Below are 18903 nucleotides of genomic sequence, written 5' to 3'. Positions count from 1 at the left end.
TAAGGTTTTTTAGAAGTTTAGAGAAACTGGCACACAAAGAAAGGTGGACAAATGGCCTTTCTCCCCTACCCCCAAAATAAGGTGTAACCTGAATGCAAATTACCATTGAAAAGAAGTTCTGGCTATTTAATGGAATGCAGCAAGGAACCGTGGCTTTTTCTGTATTTCAGATAGCCCATGAGGTAGCTCATGTAGTTCGTAAATGTTGGGTTTGCATCTATTTCTCTAATCCTAAAACATTTGATGATTTGCATTGATTATCTTTCAATTGATTATGGAATTGTTATAATACATTTACCTGACATAATAAATTGTTATATTTGATTATTCTAACAGACTTTGACTTTATTTTCATTGGAGTTAAAAGGAATAGTCAAACATTAACGTATACTTAATGATGCACAGATATCATTGAAAAACACTTTCATTTTATGGAGTCAGATGAAACGAGTTAATACATAAGATAAATATGTATTGTATTTAATTAAAAATCCCTTTGCCATTGGAAGAGACGGAACGCGCATGTGACCTTCACCTCTAATCGAGGACCGCAGTTGGCTCGAATTAGACGGACTTACACTTTCTTTAATTTTATTCACTTGTTATTCCTCTAAAATATATCTTACCTGTTTTTCCAACTTAAACAGTGTGTCCCTGTGCTTCTTTGCTGCTAACACAGTCTCTTGAGCGAATTCTGGTCTTCTGATCGCTGGTCCATAGATTGAAGCAGTGTCTTCTTTCACGCCCCTCTGTGTCTTTTACTGAGGAGAGTGAGGGTAACACACTTGCCACGACACGGGTTACACATGGCGTATCATGAGGCAGGCGGCTCACGCTGCCAACATGTGCTGCCTTCTAGGGGTACTCCACCGTGACATAAAACTGGACAATCTACCTATTAACAGCGAGACATCTGAAGTCAAGCTGATTGACTTTGGCTGTGGGGACATTCTGAGTTCGCCGTACATGTCATACTCTGGTATGTATTGTCACTCAAAGCTGCAGTTTGGCACTTTAACTCCTGTGATGAGTTAGGCGGTAAAGGAAACGTATCAGACAAAATATATTTCCTCCAGGCACAGCAGCGTACTGTCCTCCAGAGTACCATGTCAGGGGGAAGTACTACGGCAGGCAGGCGACGGCATGGTCACTAGGGGTTCTGATGTTCGTGATGTTTCCCTAGTGACTATGACCTGATGCTGCTGAAACGGAAGCTCTGGTCCAAACCCAACCTGTCAACAGGTGAGATCTAGAGATCTATCCTTTGTTTCGCAGGCAATGAACAGATGGATCCTTCATGTCCTACCCTACCCCAGAATTCATTGCACACCAGTGACGACAGGATTTCTTGAGAGTAATTGCCGGATTACACTTTGTTACACAAGTGATGTGGATGTTATATATGTATATATATATATATATATATATATATATATATATATATATATATATATATATATTTATATATAAAAAATGTTTAACAACAATATAAACAGGCAAGAGAATAAAGAATAAGCATGCATGGAAATACCTTTGTTCAAGTATGCATTCCCTCAACAGGCATACAGCCTCTCGGTCACTGTTGGTTATTTGGTCATCCAAATCAGCATCTGTCATGCTTGTGAATCAAGACAGGGTGAATAATCTGTGAAGGACAAATGTATGCAAAAAATAAAAATATAAAACAAGAGTGGCTTGAATAAGTAATAATTGAAATCAGACATAATGTCTGCCTTATATTGACATTTTTACAATGGATATTCAAATGTGAAATCTTTCAATGAATATAGGACCAACAAGGAATCAAATATATTTTAATGTTCAATGTACCCACACTGTAAGGGAAAAAGATAAATCATGCAGTTGCAACAGAGTTGAAATTAAGCATACTTGGATAAAATGTCAAAAAACTGTAAAGTAAAGTGGATGTCAAACCATAACCATAAGTTAGGGGGACATACTGGGCGTCCACAGTGCCACATCATCCCTGAACAAGTATGTGAAACGACGTCTTGGGTAATTATAGATCTTCCTTATGTACCCAAGGGCATTGTCATAATTTTGTTTAATTGCACAATGATAATTGTCAGCCTGACTTCACTCTTTACAAACTGAAACCACATGAAAATCTATTTTTAAAATGTAAAATAAATCAATGTTACACTGAATTATTTTTAAATGTTTGTTGGCCTTCACAGATCATTCAATCTCTCAACAACCGAAGCAGCACTGTGATGAAGAAGTTTGTTGAGGCTGTTGACCACGTGTGCCATCAAAAGTCCACTGTGACCAAGGCGGAGAGAACAATGCCGTTTGTCTTTTCATGGAGGTTTTTCGAGGTTCTGACAGAGGGAGTGCTTTGTACACATTTACAAAAAGATCATATTGTGTGGGCCTAATATGATGACAGCTATCAAAGCTTCATTCCAAAACGTCAATAGAAGCTTCGAATGTAAATATGACATGACAAAAATGACATTCAGTACATCTATATATATAAATGGTCAGAATGACAGCTATGGCCATTCTAGAATTCCGGTAGCTCTAGTGTTAAAGTGGCAAGTTCTGTAAATTTCCAAACATCTTTCAGAATTGAAGTTCAAGAACGTTGTGGTGGATTTGTTTTCAATGGAATAAGAGCATGTCATTGTTAAACAATACCATTAACAATGGAAGAGGACTATGGAGATGTTGAGAAGAACCATGGATTCAACATTCATAATGATTTTTCCCTCCATAATGCATGATAAGAAAATATTTTGTGAGTAAGTAGATGCAATTCTCTGGGCAGATGTAAATTAGAGGCGTGATCAGTTAAGTTCAGTGATTGCAGTACTACAAAAGTAAACATTTGCTGCATGTTTGTGTAGGCTATGTAATTTTTTGGTGTAGGGGGAAAAACGTATAACAACCCCTCATTGAAAACTTTACAATAAACATGTATTGTCATTAGTGTATTTGTGTGTCTATAGCTGAATATGTTATAAAATCAACAGAGAACACACCTGTAGTTTTTATGATACTACATTTGCTTTTAATTAATGCATTACTAGAATAGACTGCAGTGCTTCATTATGCAGTGAGTACTGAACAGTTTCATCAACATAATGGTGTGTTTAGTGTGTTGTGTTAATTGTTTTGAGAGCAACTCAATTGAAGAAGTTCGATTGAAGGGGATTAACCCCCTCCCCCCTTTCTGATTCATGTATTTGTGTTTACAGTTGCTTTTTATTGTGTTATTGTTTTAATTGTTGTGTGTTGTTATGATTTATGTGATGCAGTTCCTGTATTTTGAGCCCAAGACAAATTTCTAATCACTAATGATTTTCTAAATTTTCAAATAAATAATACAATAATTATTTATGCTATTTATGCTCATTGTTCATTTTTAAAGACAATGTTCAAAATGTATTTTAGATTAAGTCCTGCAATTTACAATCTTAGTCTGTTCTTTGTGCTGGTGCAAGATAGCCACACCAGTAAGTCCAATGTGCCAACACGTAATTTATATATAATTTATATAATTTGCGTTATATAATTTACGCGTTAACACGTCATACGCATCAATGCGTAATTACGTGTTAAGACGTAATTACGTGTTTATATGACAGTTTCACACGTTTTGGCCTTTTGGCCTTACATACTTGACTGCAGTTTTCCGTGTACAGACCACACCTTTCTCAAAACGATCTCCATTCACACGGATCCGTGAAAACGACTAAAAGCGTTGGGTTCTGCTCATATACTGTAAGTTTCTGCTGCCAGGCCGTAAGTTGGTGATGAAACACGTAATACGCATGTGCATGATGGCATCGTTTTCGCTTTTTTGTTGTTTACACTGAGACTTGCACTTTGAAACCCTTTTCAGGCACTCAAAACACCATTGTTGTGTAAATGAATGGCCAAAACGCATAAAAAGTCTTCAGTTTTTAGTTGAAAATGGTGTTGTGTAAATGGCCCCTAAATAGCAAAGAAATTACAAATCGAAGTAAAGATGAAACAGGTGAGCAATCAGCTGAGCGAAAAGATTTTTTTAGAATAGAGACAGATCAAACATGATCATTAGAGATACAGTACTATGCAAAAGTCTTAGGCATGTTAGTATTTTCACCCCAAAAAAAAATGGTTTTAAGCCAGTTATTTATATATTTTGCTGTAGCGTCTCAGTGGGCAATATCAGTTTACATTTCCAAACATTCTCTTTACCATTAATTGTAGTAATGCAGTTAATTGTTGTATGCACAATGAGTCTGATAACAGCTGGTATGCTCCTTACAGAGATCTGATCTCACCATCATCAAGTCTGTCTGGGATTACATGAAGAAACAGAAAAAAAAAAACTGAGACAGACTAAATCCAGAAGAACTGTGGCAATGTCTCCAAGACGCTTGAAGAAATACCTACGTGAAAAACTATGTGCAAATGTAGGACTAAATCTTTTTCAAACTCAAAGGGTGCTCACACCAAATACTGATTTAATTTAGTTAATAAAAGTTAATTAATAAATGAAATATTTTTATGACATTATTTTTGAAAGCATCCTCAGCATTTTTACACAAGTGCCAAAGACTTTTAACAGTACTGTAGCTTTAGAGGTAGGTCTCTTCAAGCATCTTGGAGATGTTGCCACAGTTCAACAGACCACATTGACAATGATGCAATTTTGAAGAGTAAAAGTCCATCAATATTGAAAGAAATCTCCAGAGAATTCTAGAATTCACCTCACAAGGACATCTTTTCAATGCTTTCAGGCAATGGTTGTACTACATTCCTGATTTATTCTACATAGCATCAGCAGTCTTCAAAGGTGTGCAAGCACAGTGTCAGATTTGGTGTTTGTTGGCCCATGCAATGAGATCTTCTCTCAAAGAATTTGTTTCTCCATCCTCTTCAGAGAGAGTGACAAATACAGTGTCATGACCTGGAAAGAACTCACTGCTTTTATCTATGTAGTGTATCCTTTTGATTTAAGGATATATTTTTACTCTTTTTTAAGGAACAGCCTGTACTACACTGAAATTGATCTGGCCGAGGATGAAATATCTCTATATTTGTTTTTGGTCAGATTTTGGTGAGGATTACAAAGAATATTTTTGGCTGCTCTCCAGCGTTTCGTATATTCTCTTCTGCCAACTTGTCTTGTGTTTTCTATTCTTAAAGATAAGACATTAATGTTGTGATTTAGTGTAATTGTAGCCTATTAATTTTAATAGAATCCTAAAATTGTTTACAAGAAAAGACTCAATGTTTTTGAACGTTTACCTGAATGTGAAAATAGCCTGTTAAGTAAAGGAAAAACAATATGAGAATAAATGCTTTATTCCAACACTAGCAAATATTTATGTTACGATCAGGCAGGAATGAAGCAGAGAGTGAATCCAATCGCAAGCACTTTAATGATCCAACAAACAAGTAATCCAGGGTAAATACAGAACAAGGTACACGGAACTAGGAACCTCGCAACATCAAACAACGACCGACAAACACCAACTGAAGAACATGGGTATAAATACACAGGCAAACAAGCTAAACAAGATAACAAGGGGGCGTGGCTAATCAGAAACACCTGGGAAGACTAATAGACAGACAGGGAACCACTAAACATGACAAGACAAACCCACACCGTGACATAGCCCCCTCCCTATGGGCAGCTCCTGACGCCCATAAAACACCAAAAAGATCAGGAGGGCGGAGAAGCGGAGGCGGACTTGGGGGAGGGATGGAGGGCCAGGCCCGCACGGGGAACCGGGGCCTGGGCCATGGAACGTGGGCTGAGCAGGCTGCGCAGGCGACCAGGGCGGAGCAGGACGCGCAGGCGACCAGGGCGGAGCAGGACGCGCAGGCGACCAGGGCGGAGCTGGCAGTACGGGCGGCCACGGCGGTTAAGACCCCTCGGGCGGCCACGGCGGCGCATACGTGGCGTGAACGGTCTCTGGCTGAGCAGAGCTGACGTGAACGGTCTCTGGCTGGGCAGACGTGACGTGAACGGCCTCTTGCTCGGCCGTCTCTGGCTGGACGTGAAGCTCTGGCTGGACGTGGCTGACGTGAAGCTCTGGCTGGACGTGGCTGACGTGAAGCTCCAGCTTGGCAGGAATAAGCTCCGGCAGATCGGTATCGGCGGACAGAGAATCGGTCAGCAAAAGAGCCTGGATGATATATTCCTTCAGACTACAGCTAGGGTGATGGAGTGGCATAAAGGAGTAGAGTGGCTCGGATAGCCCTCCTCGGAAGAATACCATCAAGCACACCTCATCAAAAGATGAGACATGTGCCAGTTTAAGAGAGAGTGAATCCAATCGCAAGCACTTTAATGATCCAACAAACAAGTAATCCAGGGTAAATACAGAACAAGGTACACGGAACTAGGAACCTCGCAACATCAAACAAAGACCGACAAACACCAACTGAAGAACATGGGTATAAATACACAGGCAAACAAGCTAAACAAGATAACAAGGGGGCGTGGCTAATCAGAAACACCTGGGAAGACTAATAGACAGACAGGGAACCACTAAACATGACAAGACAAACCCACACCGTGACAATTTACATCCAAACATGATTTGCATGATTATAATGATCAGTGCATAACATACACTACAAAAGTTCAAAAGTTTGGGGTCAGCAAGATGTTTTAATGTTTTTGAAAGAAGTCAATTATTTTATTTGATCAAAAATACAGTAAAAACTGTAATATTGTAAAACCATTCTTTTAAATTGTAATAATGTTTTCTATTTTAATATATTTTAAAATGTAATTTATTCCTGTGATGGCAAAGCTGAATTTTCAGCATCATTACTCCAGTCTTCAGTGCTTTTCAGAAATCATTTTAATATGCTGATTTGCTACTCAATAAACATTTCTGATTACTATCACTTTAGTCCGTAAAGCTCAGAGCTGCTCAGTTGCTGGTTTATTTCACATAAACTTTGACTGCATCTTTTTAAAGGTGAAGGTCTGTCACAGCTATTGCTACTTCTTACAAGAGCACTCTACTGAACCAGGGAAATTAATAATAAAAAATATAAATGGAAATGGTTTTATATAAAAATAATTTTATAAATTAATTGTAAAAAAAGATATAATATTGTGTAGTCTATAATAGACAGCCGATTTAATCATTGAGAGATTTATTTGTGAGGAACTAATTGTCTTAAAGGGGTGGTTGATTAGCATAAACAACATCTGCAAAGTTACAACGCTCAAAGTTCAAAGCAAAGGAAGATATTTGCTTTTAAATAAATCATTTTTTAAAGACTACAACAAACGGCTGGTAGGGACTACACGACATTCCTCCCGGGTTAGTGACATCATCACTAACCCTAAAATTTACATAAACCCCGACCCCGGGAACGCAGTCCATGTTGAGAAGAGGAAGAGTTTGTGAGTTGCACATTTGTGAGTCTGCTCTAGGCCCTGTCCCAAATGGAACCCTAAGCACTCGCGGTCTTCCTCTGAGTCCGCACTTTCGCGACGTAACGCCGCTTTGAATGTCGGGAAGAAGTCTGCTGTGGAGTCCGCATCAGCGCGGGCTCGGCAAAAGTGCGCATCAAGGGCGCAAATCGACCGCAGAGGGGGCGCTCGCGCAGTGGCGCAGATAGGATTTTTTAACTGGGGGGGACCAAGCTGTCAGCAAATGATTTAAACTCAATTCGTTATTTTGCGTAATTTGGGCTTTAACTAGTGCTCAAGTAGTTTCTTTATGTAATTTGGGCTTTAACTAGTGCTCAAGTAGTTTCTTTATGTAATTTGGGCTAATGATTTGCACTAAAAAGCCATTGGGGGATTCTTGTTTGAAATCATGGATAAACAACAATGAACAAAGGTAAACAAAGGCCTGATAGTATGCCAATCACCCACCAAATCTTCATGTCTTCAGCAAAGTATGTTTTATTTAAACATTTGCTTATCTCAGCATACAAAGTCTATCATTATGAACAAAAAAGCAAAGAACCTATGTGCAAAAAATAAAAATAAAATAACAACAACATATTTTCTACTGTGGCTGCCCTCCTGCAGATCCTCACTTGACTGACTAGGGCCTGCCTTACTGTCATCAGAAATCGCCTGAGGCCAGGAGGACAACAGTTTAAATCTTATAATTTCAGTTAACCCTCTATACCTCTATAGAATGTGAATAAATATCAATGTGAAATACAACATATTCCTGAGAATTAATGGCTAAAACTACTATTTCAAAAATGTCTAAGAATAACTAAAAAATTTAAATTTAAGTGTTAATTACAATTTTGTTGCAATTTATAGATTAGAAATATCTTTCAAATGATGTATGACATATTAAGAAATGTTTTTCATAGCCCATAGTTTAAGAATCTATATCCTCCGTTGCTCCGTACAATAAAAAAAAACATGATTTCCTGCTATAAGAGGATGTCAAAAGTTTATGTAGGCCTTTATTTGTTGTTTGCATAAACCTTGCACCACACAAATTTACTTATAGTGGTTTACACGACAGTGAACATACCTCATCAATTTATACAGTACAATGGGTTAAATGATAAGATAAAACATTATTTCCTGACGGCGATAAAATGTTTGATTTATCCAACCATTCTTTTTGTGTTCATTCATTATTTGTCTCTGTCCACTCACCTAAATGCATAGTTATGGTCTCCACATTTTGCTGTTTACTAAGTGCAAAAGCCTTGTTGTCAGACTAGCTATTCCCCTTAACAAATCTAATCTGCCACATCTGGGAAAGTCAACAGGCATAGGATACTTACATTGTTTGTTTTTTGAAAAAACGAGGTGATTGTTTTTGTTTTTTGTCTCTTCATTGCCTTTATGTGGCATTTATACAGTTGATTTTGTTCAGTTCAGAAAATCACCGACTCAGCTCAGTCATAGATGATGGTATATGATCACTATGTTACCGCTCCGGTCCTACAGGCACGATTAAGGCAGCTACCTGCTCCTCATAGGACCCTGGCGACGTCACTCAGGAGGAGTCGTAGCACACACACACACACAGAGAGAGAGTGTAAACGTCGGTGGCATGAAGGCATCGTGTGTTTATTGACAACAGAACAGCGTGTAGTGAGAACGTGGGCACAAAGTAATGGTGACCGGTGTAGATCAGCCTGCGTCTGCCCCGACCCGATTCTGAAGATTCTGAAACTCTACTTTGGCTAATGTACATATAGCGAAAACATTGGTTAATCCTCTGTTTTACCGATTTTGGTCACCTTTTGTAGGGATAGTGAGGGGGGGACGGATCGGGTCACTATAAATCTGGGGGGGTCATGTCCCCCCCGTTCCCAGTGCCATCTGCGCCCTTGCGCTCGCGAGCACCCTTCTGAGATCTAAAAATGACAAATGGGACACACTGCGGTCTCACGGACTTAACGGACACGCGGCAGCCATTGTAAGTCCACAAGACCGAAAGTGCACATGAAGTGTGCCATCTGGGATTGGGCCCTACTGTAGCATCTAACTTTTCACATGCAATACAGTACGCAACACAAATGCAATAGCATGTCACTCTGTAAGCATCTTGTAACAGTTCCCACACAAGCGATTTTATAGATTATCATGACAGAATATGCTAATCAAAGACTTGAAGATAGTTAACTCCACATCAGCAACATAAATTCATCAACTAACCATTCAGAAACGTCCTGTTACATTCTAAGTGTTGTCACTTCTTCTTGAGTCTCTCCATTATTGTCCGACTCCAGTTTAAACATAAAAGGCAAAACAGTTTCTGACATTTTAGTGTGTGTCTGCATGAGGTAATCGGAGCTGCTAACACACACACACACACACACACACACACACACAAGCTCTTGAAGCTCCGCCCTCTGTGCCGGAAGCAGCAGCTCATTTGCATTTAAAGGGACACACACAAAACGACATGTTTTTGCTTACCCTCAAAAAGGGACCATTTTAACATGCTGTAAAAAATAATCTGTGGGGTATTTTCAGCTAAAACTTCACATACACACTCTGGGGACATCAGAGACTTATTTTACATCTTGTGAAAAGGGGCATTATACCACCCCTTTAACATTTTATTGGAGCCTTACACACATACAATTGGTGACAGCTATTATACATGCGGCTTGATGCAGTGCAGGAGATGCAAATGTATAAAATTAAATGATGACATTATGTACAAAATGAAATTATGTTTTATTAACAAAGTTTGGGAGGAGCACGTTCAAATGATCTATCCAATCAGCACGAGAGGAGGCCTATACTGTATATATATCGTCACCTATGTTCCTCAGCTTTCTGCATCCCTCCGCCAGACCGACGACTCACTCTTGGCTAGTTCCTATCACAGCCAGGGATACGGGGGTACAGGGTACTCTGGGTTCGGGCCAAAATACAGAGCTCGGAGCCCTCTCCAGACAGCACGCCAAATATGCATACTCTTTACTCTATCCGATTATTTGTAAGTGTGAACGAGTTAAATGAATAGCTTATTCATAAATTAGGTCAGCTGGAACCGAGAACACTTCCTATAACACCCAATGTACCCGATGTTACAGAAGAATGGCATCTAAGCTAATATTAGTCTCTCTGTTTATCCTGAGGTTAACATAGTCGGGTGGATCGAGATCAGATGGAGGACCTAGACACGACCACAACGCATCCCTGAAGTGTCAGCAGAGATTGTGTCAACTAGACTCTCCTCTCTGAAGGCTTCATCGACACGACAGCCATCATCCTCAACAAACCCGACTCCATACCGGTGTGACTCCGATCTTCAACCAGATGGAACTGGATAATATTCTGAACGTTCCAATCCAATCAAATCTGACTTCTGACCTATAATGCTGCCTGAATCATAATCAATTCAATTCAATTCAAATTTATTTGTATAGCGCTTTTCACAATACACATTGTTTCAAAGCAGCTTTACAGAAAGTGCATTTCAGAAATGTACATTGAAAAAATACAGTTAGTTAATCATGTATTAATTTAGGGCATAACACATCGAGTGGTCGCTGCCGAAGGAACCCGCGCCGAACAGGCTCGACGGATGTTTCCTGCAAAGTCGCCGCCGTTCAGCCCCAGCAAGCAGGCCCGCTCCGTTCCTACCGGAGCTTTACACGGAGTTGACAAAGTCGTGGAACACACCCTTCTCTTCGAGGCTTCAGTCTCAGACCTCCGCGTCGCTCTCCCAAGTGGACGGCGCCGCCGAGAGAGGATACACGGCTATTCCTCCTGTGGAAGAGACGGTCGCAGCGCACCTTTGTCCGCCCTCCGCGAGATGGCGGTCAAGGTCAGCCCTCCCGTCCAAAGCATGCAGAGCCATGTCCGCCTTGGTCGGCCGCGCATATGCCGCCTCCGGCCAGGCCGCGTCTGCTCTCCACTCCATGGCTGTTTTACAAATCCTGCAAGCCGACCTCCTCCGTGAATGGGACGAGAAGGGCCAGGACCCAGCTGCGGTTACAGATCTGAGAAGCGCGACGGATCTCTCTCTCCGCGCCACCAAGACCGCAGCTCAAGCCATCGGACGAGCCATGGCCGCGTTGACTGTGACAGAGAGGCACCTCTGGTTAACGCTTGCGGATATGAGGGAGGCTGAGTGCGCCACCTTCCTGAACGCGCCGCTCTCCCCTACTGGTCTCTTCGGCCCAGCGGTGAACGGGATCGTTGACCGTTTTTCTGAGGTACAGAAGACCACGCAGGCCATGAACCTCTTCCTGCCGCGACGCTCAAGCTCCGCCACAGGCCGCTCTCGCGAGAGACAGAGCCAGCCTCCGGTGCGAACCAGCACCCAGCGTCAAGCACAGCCTCAGCCTTCGCAGCGACGCCAGGGCGGCCGCCCTAGGTCGCGCTCAGACAGCCGTCACAGACCGCCACCCCCCAGAGGGCCTCGGCAAAAGATCACGCTGAAGTCTGAGCACGCGAAGCCGTCCTAACCAAGAGAGAGAAAAGACGCGCGCGTCCCGCTGCGGCCGGACCGCCGTCAAAGGTTATTTCCCTGACAGTCCCCTTCAAACAGGCTACTGCAGTGGTTCATTCGGCAGCCAACGAGCCGGTTCATTTACCCTCTCGCCTGCACACAAACGCCGTTTTCACGGCGACCCAGAGAAATCTCAAAAAGAGTATAATGTCTGGTCCGGCTCACGCCGTTGGTGTTTTAAGTGTAGTGAAAGTGCCCACGCCCCAGTGTTCACCCCTACACACAAGCACATCAAATCTCGTGTCACGCACAGAGCACACTCTCATAAAGCGCAGAAAAGCCGCTCGAGTGTTGAATATAAGAAATGTGTCCACAGGTCTGTGCCCACTATCTGCCCGCTCTGTTACACGGTCAATAAAACAGGTTATGAATGTAAGTCTCGTGCCCGCCGGAGAGCGTTCACGCTTACTAACACACACCTCCCCCCGGGCGCCGCCCGCGCGTTTAAATGTTATCACAAAACGCAGGGCATTGATAAGACGCTCCCCATCCGTTATGATCGGGGCGTCAAATACACTTGTAAGTCTCGTGCCCGCGCACACGCGCTCACGCTTACAGAAAGCTTTTCCGCCCAAAGCGCTGCTCGCGCGTCAAAAAGTGAGAATAAAATGCTCCCCATCCCTTATGATTGGGACACCTCACATAAATCAGACGGTCTCGGCTTTCAGCGAGCAGCCATTGCCCAGAACCGAGAGCGCGCGCGCCGCGCTTTCGGCTCCGGCTCAGTTTCACAAGCCCGCAAATGGCGGCGATCTGAACCCGGAGGCCATTCGCCCCCTAGCGGCTCGTATAGCTGCGTGGGAAACTATCCCAGGGATTTCAGAATGGGTTCTGAGCACAATAAAGCAGGGCTATACACTTCAATTCATTCGCCGTCCCCCGCGCTTTCGAGCCCGGACCGCGACGATAGTGAATGCGGAAGTAGCACACCTACTTCACGCAGAAATAGCAAAACTGCTGTGCAAAGGGGCTATAGAAAAAGTACCGCCTTCTCTGAGCGAGTCAGGCTTTTACAGCCGATATTTTCTCGTACCCAAGAAGGACGGAGCTTTCAGACCTATCCTAGATCTGAGACATTTGAACAAAGTGCTTGCAATAAGACCGTTCAAAATGCTTACGACCAGAAAAATCCTCGCGCACGTTCGCACGAGGGACTGGTTTATTTCTCTAGATCTGAAGGATGACTATTTTCAGATTCAGATATTACCCCGTCACAGGCAATTTTTGAGATTCGCCTTCGACGGTCAGGTATATCAATACACCGTCCTGCCGTTCGGACTGTCTCTAGCATCCCGTACATTTACGAAGTGCATGGACGCGGCGCTCGCCCCCCTGAGAACTCAGGGGCTGCGAATAATGAACTATCTGGACGATTGGCTGATATTGGCACAGTCAGAGACGGAGCTGTTATCTCACAGAACAGTGCTTCTCAGTCACCTGGAAAGCTTGGGTCTCACGGTCAACTGGACCAAGAGCTCATTAATGCCCAGTCAGTCAATTTCCTTTTTAGGAATAGAACTGAATTCTGTGGCCATGACGGCTCGTTTGTCGACACAGCGCGCGCGCCGTGTTCGCCGCCTAGCCGCGTCTCTCCAGAAGGGCAGCTTTCTCCCTTTGAAAACGTTTCAAAGGATGCTGGGCTGTATGGCTTCAGCGGCAGCGGTGCTCCAGCTGGGCCTACTGTGCATGCGCCCGCTCCAACGCTGGTTGAATGCTCGCGCGTCTCGCCGAGCCTGGGTTTCTGGCGGCCAGAAAATCAGAGTGACTCAGACCTGCATAGCGGCTCTGCAGCCCTGGTTAGTAGCCGACTGGTACCAGCAGGGAGTGATGATGGGAACCATCTCTTATCAGAAAGTCATTTCGACAGACGCGTCCAACTCGGGTTTGGGCGCGCTGTTCGAGGGCAGACCGGCCTTTGGCCAGTGGTCAGACCAAGAGAAGTGTTTTCACATAAACTGTCTGGAAATGATAGCGGTCGAGAACGCGCTGAAGTGCTTCCTCCCGTTCATACAGAACCAACATGTTCTCGTCCGCTCGGACAACATGTCTGTGGTTTCCTATGTAAACCGTCAGGGCGGTGTCAGATCCAGAAACCTCTGCAATCTGACGGAACGCATCCTTATTTGGTCCCAGATGCACCTGCGCTCGCTGAGGGCGGCGCATGTGCCTGGCCATTTGAACGACGGCCCAGACAAACTGTCCAGGGACAACGTTCCCCCAGGGAAATGGTCCCTGCACCCCCAAACAGTCCAGAAACTGTGGCGCCTATTCGGCAGAGCGGAAGTCGACCTATTTGCGTCAAAAGAGAACGCTCATTGCCCGATGTTCTTTTCGAAGAACGAGGACGCGCTGGCCCAGGTCTGGCCCAGCCTCCCACTGTATGCTTTCCCTCCGGTCTCCCTGTAACCACAGGTGATCAAGAGAATCAGGGAAACGCGCCACTCGGTGCTCCTCATAGCTCCGCACTGGGAGAATCAGAATTGGTTCCCGGAACTAGCACGGCTGTCACATGCAGCTCCGTGGCCTATTCCGGTGAGGCCAGATCTCCTCTCTCAGGCTCGCGGCTCGATCTGGCATCCCCATCCAGAGCGCTGGTCTCTGCACGCATGGTTGATCAACGGGTACTCGTTGCCCTGCCAGAAAGAGTGATGAACACGATCACGCAGTCTAGAGCTCCTTCCTCGAGAAGGCTCTACGCGTCTAAATGGTCTGTGTTCTCCAAGTGGTGCACCGACAGAGATCTGGACCCGCGGACGTGCGAGGTTGCGCATCTGCTCACTTTCCTACAAGAGCTGATGGATAAAGGGAGGTCCCCATCCACGCTCAAAGTTTATGTGGCGGCCGTGGCGGATTTCGCAGAATCGACGCACGGCCAGTCACTGGGAAGACATGAGCTGGTCATCCGCTTCCTTAGGGGAGCTAGAAGGATAAATCCGCCGCGCCCCCCAGTCGGTTCCTATGTGGGATCTTACCTTGGTCCTCGAGGCCCTGAAAGCCTACCCATTTGAGCCACTAGACTCCGTGGAGTTAAAATACCTATCACTAAAAAACGTTTTTCTGACCGCGCTGTCATCAGTCAAACGTGTGGGGGACCTGCACGCGCTGTCAATCAGCGCGACGTGTCTTGAGTTCGGGCCGAATGACTCTAAAGTCATCCTCAAACCTAGACATGGCTCTGTTCCAAAAGTGATGGGCACTCCTTTCAGAGCGCAAGTCATTTCACTGTCGGCTCTGCCAGCGTCAGACAGTGAGACAGACGTGAATCTCCTTTGCCCGGTCAGGGCGCTGAGGTTTTACACTACGCGCTCCGCCTCTTTCAGGCGCACGGAGCAGCTGTTTGTTTCGTTTAGTGGGCGCACCAAAGGTCTCGCTGCCTCGAAACAGACTCTGTCCAGATGGATAGTGGACGCTATAGCGACCGCTTACACGTCAAAAGGTCTGCAATGCCCTCTGGGCATCAGGGCTCATTCCACTAGAGGCATGGCCTCATCGTGGGCGTGGTCCAGCGGGATTTCTATCCACGACATATGTGTAGCGGCGGGCTGGAGCTCCCCGTCTACCTTTGTCAGGTTCTATAACCTAGAAGTTCCCGCCCTGCAGGCTAAACTTCTGTCAGTCTAATCGAGTTGTGCGTTCTGCCCAGATATATCATGCTCAGACCACTCTCACGTGACTCAGCTCTCCTGGTTGAGCTGCACTAGTAGGGATGTGCTATATGCTTATACAGACCAGTGCTCTGCTCTGTATTCCCTATGTGTGCTTATGTACGAGTGATGGCCCGCGTGGCTGGCCACCTTATTTTTTCCACTTATTGGGTTCCCCGAGAAACCACGGCGACTCATGGGTGGTTGCTTGGCGCGCACGGCGTTGACAAAAAGTTCCCGTAGCGTAAGCTAAACTTACGCAATACGAGAGAACCTCTCGTAAGAGAACGTACTCGGTTACTAACGTAACCTCGGTTCTCTCTAGAGAGGGAACGAGTATTGCGTAACCGGCCGTGCTCGCGCCACGAGCGACTTCGCTTCAGTTGACGAAAACCAGGGAATTCAGCCTACAGCCCCTTCTTTTATACGCTAAGCCACGCCCATTCTGGCGGGCTATGACGCTATGAAGGCGCGGGCGCCCTTCATTGGGCGTGACGTCACGCGGGGCTCACTGGTAGGCTGCAGCAGATGCCCGCAGGGCAGCCAATGAGCACGCAAGACTGCCTGCTCTAGGTCTGCTAGCTGCTGCACTGCGTTGACAATGAATACAAAATTAAGGATAATTTTTTGGTTTCAATATCTCGAGAAGATGAATCTTTCCCGTAGCGTAAGCTAAACTTACGCAATACTCGTTCCCTCTCTAGAGAGAACCGAGGTTACGTTAGTAACCGAGTACGTTTTGGTTCCTTGCCACTGTCACCTTTTTCGCCTTTATTCGCCATTGGCTTTTGGCTTGCTTAGTTGGGGACATTTAATTCACATAATACTCAACAATAATATTCAACAATATTATTGATCTACCTGCATTGACACCATTATATGAGAATTGAACTGAGACGGACGATGGCATCACGGTTTTCCCCAGAACGGCTATATATTAACTAAATTAATAACTTTTTTACAACAAAAATGAAACATCACTGAACTTACTTAAGCTGGACTGTGATGCTATTTTCTTCTAGAAACAAACGTTGTTGCATTATTTCCCTGTTATCTCTGTAAAGCTGTTTTGAAACAATCTATTGTAAAAAGCACTATATAAATAAAGGTGACTTGACTATTTCTTTCCCCCAAAAAATAAAATAAAAATTCTTACTGACCCCAAACTTTTGTTTAATGTTACAAAAGCTTTCTATTTCAGATAAATGCTGTTCTTTTGAACTTTCTATTCATCAAAGAATCCTGAAATAAAAATGTAAATAACTGTTTCCAACATTGATAATAATGAGAAATGTTTCTTGAGCACTAAATCGTCATACTATAATTATTTCAAAAGAATCATGTGACACTGACTGAAGACTGGAGGAATGATGCTGAAAATTTATGGAATTATTTTTGTGCCGATAAAAATGAACGTAACTTTTCAAGAAATCAATGAAAATATAAATTGAAACTGAATAAAATATCTTTGAAACTGAAAAAGAATGAATCGCAGGCAATTTTTTTTTACTTTGTTTTTAATGCACTGCATGTTTTGCTAACTATTCCTCATATTTCTTTTACTGATCTAAACTTACAAATGCGCTTCAAGAGTTTTCATTTACGCTTCTGAAGTTTTCGTTTACGCTCCCTGAGTTTTCGTTCGCTGTTCTGACACAATTCTCTCGTGGGGGCGGGGCTAGTAGCAGTGTGTTCTCATTGGTTACTGAGTTTTTGATTGACAGCTTTCTTGACCTGGAAGTGAAGACGTCAGTGTTGTGTTTACATGTGTGGATCTATTTTTTACAGTCTATGGTGTGGATGTGAGCGTCTGTAAGCGCAGCTTTCTGTTTCATTTAGGTGATATTAAGTTTATATCTGTATTTATTTACTGCTACACTATATTGTTGAGATGATTTCTTATAGAAGGAATAGTACAGACAAATGATATAATTTGTCATCGTCGATATCAGAATACTGGATAGCCTACTCGTGGTAAGTCAGATTTTTTATTTTTTTATTATTAATTAATACTAAACTAATACTATTTATAATACAGTACTTGCTTTTTCAGGTGGAGAGGCATATTAGAGCTCAGTGAGAGCCCATAACATTATACAGCAGTGTCGTCTTGATTTAATTGGTAAGTTAGCCCAATCATTACATGACTTATCTAACGTTACATACGGTTACATTACAGTCTTCGATTAGATCATATTTCCCCCTGCCACCCCAAACAACATTGGGCTAGAGTACTGTACAGTATCTGTACTGTAGCCTACAGTACAAAAAGTACTGTATCAGACAATGACCGATGCCATTGGATCAGAGCGCTGTCAATCACTGCCCGATTCAACTTTGGCAATGTAAAGCCAATTCCTGATTAATTTGCGATGCAGAGTTTTTAAAAGAGGAGAGACAGGACTTGACCACATTCCATGTCTCTATTCATAATATGTAAACACTCAATTATTTTGAAGTATCACCCTAGGCGCAATATTTATTCTGCAAAATGCAACAAAATGCTTTTTCTGTGTCCATATTTGAGCAATAATAATGCAAAAAAGAAAAATGTTGAATTTTCAATAATCTTTAATAATAAATATATGTCCAAATGCAAACCCTAATACATGCAAGTAATTATGACTGAAAACATCCAGCAACTAGGGAATACACAGCCATGGATAAATGTTTATAGGGCTATACAGCCATCTACTGGTTACACAACAGTATTACAGATGATAAATGGTGCATGACTCGGAGGTAAACATTTAGTACTGTAAAATCCCTTAAAACATTTATATAATTTGTTTGAAATAATTAATTTAAGTCTGCAACTTGTTACTGCATGTGGGAGTTCAAAGCAGTTTGTATTGTTAGATTATAATACATTTCCTTTCTCATTTTCCAGGGAGTTGAGCAACTTTTCCATAAACAAAATTCTGATGCTGACAGAGGATGGAGTGATAATACCAGAGATCAACTGTCTCCATCAGACAATAATGTTGCTTTGTTCAGACATATCACCTTTGAATGACTGGGATCCTGATCTTCAGACACCTGATGTATTTTATTTTAATATTATAAAATAGCAAATATTTTAATTTCTTTGGAGCTCTAGATTAAAACAAACACAGTTTACAAGTACACAAGAGGTTGCAGTGTATTCTTATTAGTCTATGCTGATCATGGATTAGCATACCAACAGCATATGAATGGGATAGTTCACCCAAAAATAAAATTCTCACTTATTTTACTCACCCTCATGCTGTCCCAGATGCATTTTACTTTCTTTCAACAGATAAATACGAATTAAGATTTTAAGGAAAGTAATCCATCTC

General features: G+C 43.0%; 1 long non-coding RNA gene across 1 annotated transcript; it reads left to right on the top strand.

Moving 5' to 3' along the window:
- Positions 1-17386: 17386 nt before the first annotated feature.
- LOC130069406 (uncharacterized) lies at positions 17387-18828 on the top strand. The gene is made up of 2 exons (XR_008803758.1): positions 17387-17705; positions 18474-18828. It is a non-coding gene; the product is annotated as an uncharacterized LOC130069406 (long non-coding RNA).
- Positions 18829-18903: the final 75 nt, after the last annotated feature.

This window comes from Rhinichthys klamathensis, unplaced genomic scaffold (assembly GCF_029890125.1).
Source record: "Rhinichthys klamathensis goyatoka isolate OS25496 unplaced genomic scaffold, OSU_Roscu_1.1 h1tg000365l_1, whole genome shotgun sequence".
Lineage (NCBI taxonomy): Eukaryota > Metazoa > Chordata > Actinopteri > Cypriniformes > Leuciscidae > Rhinichthys > Rhinichthys klamathensis.
Note: the sequence above shows the minus strand (reverse complement) of the source record. Positions and strands in the feature narration are given on the sequence as shown.